The 8,241-nt window shown below is 41.4% G+C and overlaps 1 long non-coding RNA gene across 1 annotated transcript in view; it reads left to right on the top strand.

The window, feature by feature from the left end:
- The first annotated feature begins 7,478 nt into the window (after window positions 1-7,478).
- The window catches only part of LOC128852739 (uncharacterized), an 8,984-nt gene continuing 8,221 nt past the window's right edge, over window positions 7,479-8,241 (top strand). Inside the window, exon 1 of the long non-coding RNA XR_008450773.1 lies at window positions 7,479-7,616. This is a non-coding gene — a long non-coding RNA (uncharacterized LOC128852739). The remainder of the gene's footprint in view (window positions 7,617-8,241) is intronic.

Genomic DNA, 8,241 nt, shown 5'->3' on the forward strand with positions numbered 1-8,241 from the left:
ACTTGTAGCAGCCAGCCCTGCTTTCCTTCAGCGTGGGTACATTTTGCTGGCATTTGCCAGGCTCTCTTCCTTTCTGTTTGTATTTTTAGTGTTTTCAGTGATGCTTGAAGCCAATTTTAAGGTAACATTAGAAGTGCAATAAGGCCTTATTTACACGGCAGTCACAGGAGTGATGCTACTGTGCCTACACTGCTCCCGTTGTGTGTGTGTCCAGACACGCACATGCTTTTGGGGTTGTCTTTGGGGTCAACAGGGAGTCCTGCACCTTGCCAATCTTATAAATGTGTGATTCTAACTCTTACACTGAGAATCCGCCCCTCACAGGCCTGCGTATTTGCATCGAAATTTATTTTTTAATATCAGAAACTCTTTGCGATTTGCATCCTGCCGCATTCACCCTACTCTGAGTCTAAATATGTTTGACTAACATGCAGACTGTCATGCCAGCTTGCTTGTCAGCCTGCAATGAGTTTCTGACCCAAATTGCACATTCTTGCTATTACTGATAATTGTGGTTTCATGCAGAGGCTGTGGTCTGCCCTGCCAGAGCCAAGAGCAGCCCAAGAAGCTCTGCCCATCCATCCTCCACGTTGGCCGAGTCCCGGACCAAGTGAGCACTGAGAAGTGGTGTTTCATAATGGGCTTTATTTAAAATGAGTAAATTTTTGAGACTTCTGATGCATTGAAAGAAAGATCGCTTTGCAAACACGTTTGAAATATGTAATTTGTTTCACGTGTATATTATCTTCTGCATTTCTCTCACCTGCCGCAGACTCTGGGAGAACCATGGTGTCCACCGCTGCTCTGCCACCCCCAGTTCCACACTGCCACTCCCTTACAGCTGTCTCCGAGCTGCAGCTTGTGCAAAATAGAACAAATCCATGTCTTCTCCAGCACCAAAGAATTACTCATCCTTCTTCCTCCCCCATTCTGCACAAGACATCCTCACCACTATCATCGTTCCTGGAGCCTTGCGAGGGGGCTGGTACCCAGCACCCATAGACAGAGAAAAGTAGCTGACAGCTCTTGGAGCAGGTTTCCAGCCATGTATCTCCTGCCAGGGAGATTCATCACATATTTAATCTCAGATCTGGACCAATTTTTGCGATTTTCCGGTTTCAAGTATGCCAAAAGTTCACATTTGTTTCTGTGGAGCCACGGCTTGGGAAAAGGACCGGAAGGACCAAATCCTGCATTCCTTCTGTGTTCCAAACATTTAATGAATGTGAATTTTAGACCTGCAAGGTTTGTGAGATCTGACTCTGCAGCTATGACTCTCTTGGTATTTCCACTTAAAAATTTTATTTTCAAGGCATCATAATTGTATGCAAAGTTTTTCTTGGATCTGAAAGACAAAAAGCCCTAACAAGTCAAAGCTCAGCCTGGGAGAAACAATTGATGTACATACAGATGGAAAGACATTTTCAGAAGGGAAATCTGAGGGTTTGATACTTTTTTCATTCTTATTCGAAATTGCTTTGGTTTTGAGCTCACACTTTATCAACTGCAGAATTCACTTCAGTGTAAATCTCATTGATTTCAACCACATTTTATTCCAGGGATAAATGTGATTCCATTATTCTGTTACAAAGTACATTAAAAATAAAATGTAGATGACAACTTTATCACTTAAGATGGCACTCATTACATACGTGTAAGGATTCTTACTTTTTTTTCAAGAGGAGTTTCATTTGGATTTCTAGCATATAGCCATGCATATGTACAGCAGCCGAAGAAGCTATAGCCTGTCATTTCAATAAAGCATGTATGAAAGCATCCCTAAGCACCTCCTGACATGTCAAGAGCGTATGGTGTAAGAGTGCGTCCATGTCAGCAGTGACAAGCTGAACCTTAATGGCTCTAAAACAGTCTTTATGGTTTACTGTACCCGTAATCCATTTTATAATGAGTGCTCAACTAGACACAATGGTTCTGCGAGTTTCCTCTGCCTTTTAACTCACCCTAAGGTGCCTAGACGAAAGAAAAAATTGTGGGTGATCCTTCCAGAGAAGTGTTACGTGCTGAAATACTTATGCACAACAGATAAATTAAGAATAAGGCTTTACTCTAATCCTTAAGTTTCCTTCTGTGGATTTTAAGAGAGACCAGTATTGATATTTTAGCGTAGTTTTCGGGGAAGGTTTTAAATTTTATTAGCCTGGCACTGCTTTGGATTTAGAAAATACAGGGAAAGGGAAGAAATGCTGTAAGCTCACAATAGACACTGATAGTATTTAGAGTTGGAACAAAAGCAGAATATGACATTTCCTATCATTTCACCCTGATCCTGCTCTCTTTATCCATGCAAAATAACAGGGTTGACAGCAAAGAACAGGGCAGCTGTGGCCAACACGTCGCAAGAGCAGTAGCATCCTATTTGCAGCAGTCTCCTAGCATAACCCATTGAAACTCAGCTCTTTGCATACATCAGTTGAACAAGCTGTTCCTCCTTGTAGGAGGTAATGATCTGTAAGAACTCAGGGGTAGGCACCCATTTTAAAGAATGGCAAAGTAACAGAATTGGAAATAAATAGCGGGAATCTTCAACTAATTCATCTTTCCTCAGCCTTATTTTGTTTATTTATTTAGGGGAATATGTGCACATGACATGAGAGTGAAATGAAGCCCCATCTCTGTCAGACCCTGACAACCCTGCTGCTCCCACTGGTCTCCATGACAAATGCTTTGCTGCCTTCCCAGGCAGGTGTTTCACGTTGGCTTCTGCCCATGCAAATGTTTCCATGCACGGGTACCCGTGCTGCTGTGCTCAAAGCTGAGGCTCTGACACTGGAATGTAAAATTTTAGAGACTGAGCCCTTTGATGGTTTAGCCTCTGCAAGCATTGCTGACCAACAGAGGAGCGAAGCATGGGGAAGCTCTGCTTGGCTGTTGCCACGAGCCCAAGGAGCACAGCAGGGTAAGGTGGATGCCCCCATCCCTCACGGGGAGGCCAGAAAAGCCACTAATTTTTACAAGAGTGGTTGGGTTTGGAAGTTTGTTTTTTCTTAAGGTAAAACCTATGATTTAAGTCATTTTGTCTCTTAAATGATAACAATAATGATTATTAAAGAAGAGTAATAAATCCCTGCCTTGAAGGCCATAGCCCTGGAGCAAACTGGTTTCTTCAGTCCGTACTCATGCTGCAGAGGTCCCCAGGGAAATGCATCCCTTCAGGTCATCCACCTGCCATCCCCGGACACCCGGGAGACCTTTGCTGGTGTCCAGCTGCTCTCCCTGCATGCCATCTCTTTCCAAGCCCTGCTTCACCCCGTTCAGAGCAGCCAGAACGTGAGCCCAGCTCCTCCAAGGGATGCTCCTGGGCGTTCTTCCAGAGGACCCCCCTATCTTTCCCTAGACAGGGACCGTCTCTTCTGCACACACAGGAGGTGCCTGGGTGCCACCAGGAGGGTGCCCTGCGGGTTCCAAGCCCAGGGGCTGGGTGCACAGCGAGTGCCCAAGGGGGAGAGGGAAGGAAGTAACTAGAAACAGCCACTAAACTGTCTATTTAGAGCCTGGGAGCATTTGTGAAAGCCATCCCCATTACTGTTGAAAAGATGCAAATTTGGTGAAATAATCAGCTGTATGGCTGCAGGCTGTTTCTCAAGTACCCTGATTCCTTACAGGAGTGAAGGTATTAGTGTAAGACACACAGCAAGGCCAAGTTCATGTTGCTCAGAGGTAGCCCCTAACCAAACTCCACCAAGTGCTATAAAACAAGATTTGTTATCCTGGAAAGCATTGACAGTTCATCCAATAAAGCCCCAAAAAAACAGAACCCTTAAGGCTGGTTGCAGGGGTGCAAAAAGCACCGCTCACAGGCATGTCTAACAGAGAAAACATGTGTTGGTTGCCACCGCGCAGAGTCCCTCACCTGTCCCACACTGGATACCCATCAATTAAGGCAATCGCCTTGCATCAGAGTTTTCATCAAAAATCCCTTGCTATGTTTAAGGATTCATTCTACTGCAATAAAGTACAAAACCCAAATGATACATTTGCTTTGTATTGAAAGCCGGTGAACAGCTAAAGAATAGCTCTGCTTTAAAATCATTGAAAAATAACTAAATGCATGACTTAATGCAGGGTGTTAATATACTGCACATCTGCAGACTTCCCTCTTTGCCTCTCTCTCCACCTCCTAGCTTTATTTGCCTAAAACTGGGGGGAAAAAAATGACTCATTTAAGGAGAGGATAATATTTAACACGAAACCCCCATTCTCCTAGTGTTTATTATTTTAAATATTGTACTAAAAAGCTTAAAGTACTGTAATGCTTAAACCATATATTTAATTTTAGGAATATCGAATATATTCTTAAACCACCAGTGGCTTCAACATAGATAGAAGGCAAGCCTTTAGTTAAGTAGTTTAATTATTACAATGGTAGCCCTCCCTAAAATAATTTTTAAAGTCAATTGCTTAAAATAATATCATGCAAACAAAAATACATGCTATCATCAGGCACACCTTCAACTGTGTTCATGTTATGCATGCAGTAGTACAGAAAATGCCAATATAAGACATAATTTAAATGTTAAAAATGTAATTTTATAATATTATTGAAATACATATTTTTTAACATATGGCATAAGGGAAAAAAAACAGCTCAAGTTGCTTTACAGCACAATACTGGAATAAACTGGAGTTGGAGAGGGTGTGTTTGTGTGTACAACTGAGTTTATACTACAATATGCATCTTTATGTATTATGTATTCAGTTTTCTCACATTTTTCTCAGTGGGCAGATATTGTGCTGTAGTTCTCAGAATCCCTGAGAAAAACATTTCAACAAATTGCATTACTTGTCTATACAGATATTATAAGGAGCACAAAATAGGCGAGGAGAGTCTTCATCATATAAAGCCTTTTTTGATTCCTGCCCCCCCCCAATCTTCTGTAACAACATAAAAGATACTGTTATGACAAGTACTCTGGTAGCTCATTCTTTCATTTATAATTTAACCACAGCCTATATAACCTAATCAGAAAAATGTGGAGCATGATTAGTACAACAATCGAATACAGTTGGGCTCCTTGAACAACTCAAAGAACAATACAAAAGAAAGCAAAAAAGAAGAAGGGGGGGGGGGGAAAGCGAGGAAAAATATCGCAGGCATATCAGAAAATATGTGGTATTTCTTTAATATTTCATTTTAAACTACCTAATTGTGTTTTTAAGCTTCGGTTCCTGTAATTTTGCAAGACGAGGCATTCCAGTGAGAAAACATATGGTAAGGGATTTTTAAACCACATAGCTAGAGTGCATCATAGACTTATCTGCTGCTTTAGTGTCACAAAAATCCACCACTGAATTTATCCAGTCACCCATTAAAGAAAGAAAAGAATTAAAGGAAAAGGAGTTTAAAAATCCCCAAATGCTACAAAAAGTACCGCAAAGTGACATCGGGTTGGAGCCAGAAGCTAGGTAGATCTGCGAGACTTCCCACGTCAGGAAAAGTGGCAATTAGCTCTCTCAAGGCTGCTGGTTATTTCAGGATACTGCATAGTAAATATTGCATTCGGTTGTGACAAACTGTCATTAGCAACAACTTGTAACGGCGGCTCGGCTAAAATGAGTTTTAATGAATCTCGTGCCTGGGACTGAGGTGAACTTTAAATTGTGGCCCTTCTCAAAGCCTTCCCAAGGCACGCGCCCACGATGTTACCTGTATCCATAAGGAGCAAACCGAGGTGTGTTTTAGTTCAGCACGTAGGAGCGGGCAAGAAGGGGTTTTGCAAGAAAGACATTGAATCAGCACTTTATACGGCACTTTCTGAGGGGATGTCAAGACGCGATAGTGACAAACTTTGATGTTTGGATGCAGAAGGGAGAGTTGGGCATCTTGAGATGATGCTCTGGCTCCCAGGGATGCAGGCTGCACCCGTCGGCCTGGGTGGAGGATGCTTCTCCCACCCAAGCAGCCTTCTCCCAAAGCCCTGACGCTGACTGGAGGGAGAGGGAAGGGTTTCCTTGAGCTGAGCCTAAGGTAAGAGGAGGACACGACCAGGCTCAGCTGGAGGGGAATTTCAGGCAACGCCTCGAACAATGCCACGGCCACACGAACACTGAAGGAAATCACAATGCCTTGGCACTAACATAAAGTCTTCTCCTTCTGTGGGAAGCAGAGTTAAAAGAAACTTTTAAAGGCCAGTAGTTAACTCTTGGTGTGAAGAAAGCGAAACGCTGCAGCAGGACTGCAACACATAACCATTTAGCCCAGGCTGAATACAGTGTTTTGTAATCGGTGCGAGAAACCAGAGCTTCCAGTTATTCAAAAACGCTGCAACACAATTTATCCCCTTGAAAACCCTTCCTTCACATACACACGAACAGTAGAGTGTGTCGCTGCGTATATATTTCTGCAAGCTTCTGCCTCCCCATCCTGTTATTATCTAAATTTACCTGGAATCGGTCTTTCCAGTCTTTGCTGCTTATCTAGCTTTTAAAAGACAAACTCTTAACCCCTTGCACTTAAAAGGATTCCCCCAAGGTTGTCTGCTTTTTTTCCACCGGGAGTTTCTAAGTGTAAGGACTGAGAAAAGTGTAAGGTGTTAATCTTGATAATTAGTGCACAAAACCAATTAGAGGTCCAAAAAACCTTAAGGCGCAGAAAGTGATTTTTTGTTTATTTGCTTACCTTATTAAGTTAAATATCTGTCTGAATTAATCACTAATGAATGTGAAGAAGGCTCAATAGCACTGACTTAATGAACAGCAGTGTCAAATGCATTTTACAGGGCACCAAATCACTGGGTATAGTAAGCCAAGTTGCTATACAAAATTACTTTTCTGCCCAATTTTCTGTTTGCAAAGCAGTAAATTATTTACATTTATTGTGCTTATTTAAGCACTTAAAGAGTATGAATGGAGCACAAGCACGTTTTAAAAATATAGAATCATTACACAGCCCTGCTGCTGGAAATTCATGTTGTTTTCCCCTAAAGCTGCCTCCCCCCACTCCCAGGCTTTCTTTTACAACAATTCTTGCAACACTCCATTATTATAACATTATTAAACATATTTTTCTCTGCGATTTATTATTTTGAATACTTTCAGGGAAGTGCTGTAGGACTTAAATTTTGCTCACTTAGAACAGTCCCTTTTATACTTGCGTAGTGGCTTGAGCAAAGTTCCTACATTTTCTGGATAAAACTGTACTGTATTTCACCAAAACAGCTGCATTTTTGCTCTCTTTCCATCTATTATTCACATCATAAACATCTGCATTGTAAGCGTCAGATGTACTAATTGTCATACCTCGAGCTCTGAGTATAAAGTGAATGTATCCAACATTATTCTTCTGGCTTATAAAAAAGATTATCTTTTTTTTTTGTATTAGCATCTGAAAATGCATATCTCTTTATTTTTTGAGCAGACACAGAGGCTTTCGCAGCTATCTCTTACGATGTGGTTTGGGGTTTTTTTCCTGCTTTGGAAAGCCTTCATGAAATCTTTTCCTGCTGCAGTTTTTGGCTGCATGGACACGCAGGAGGACGGTGAGCTGATTCATCAGCCCTGCGTTAAAGATACATAATGGAATATAATGGAAGGGAAAAGACTCATAACAGAGGAGAAGAAAAAGTGAAAATCCACAGCTTTTTAGGATCTCTATAAAGGTGATTCTTTTTTTTTTTTTTTAATTGTAGCCTACAGAACAGTCAAGTACATGTTTTGTAGTAAATGTGTAGCCAAATGTTTGCAGGAGAAAAACTTTGTTTGTTATTTTAGGGATGAAATGCTTTGTAAGAGCACAGAAGCTGCATGAAAGCTCCTGCACATAACCTAGCGTGGATACACACCGATTCAGACTTTGCGCATTAGTTCTTCCCTACCTTGCCTTAATAAAATAAACAGTAATAACCCTTTGAAAGATATGTTGTGGGAACATTTAAAGGGGGAGAAATTGCAAACTGCATCCCGCAGATTTAACTATTTCAGTGATTTGTTCTAAATGCTAGTAATGCAACATTAATGTTAAAAAGTCCCATGCTATTCATAAGAGATTATATAGGAGTAAACATTACAATGGCTGTAACGATCTAATTAAAAGAATCAGGCGCACTTGTAAGAATCCTGCTTAAAAATAATGGCAATATTAAAATCGATGGTAGAATCCACAGTCCGGAATGGGACAGGAGATTGTGCTGTGATCAGACGGAGCCTATCTTGTCTGTATCTGAAGTCCTCTGGTCTTTGTTACTTAATGCGATGCAGAATATCAACGATCCCTTCAGTATGTGC

This window comes from Cuculus canorus, chromosome 7 (assembly GCF_017976375.1).
Source record: "Cuculus canorus isolate bCucCan1 chromosome 7, bCucCan1.pri, whole genome shotgun sequence".
Classification (NCBI taxonomy): Eukaryota; Metazoa; Chordata; class Aves; order Cuculiformes; family Cuculidae; genus Cuculus; species Cuculus canorus.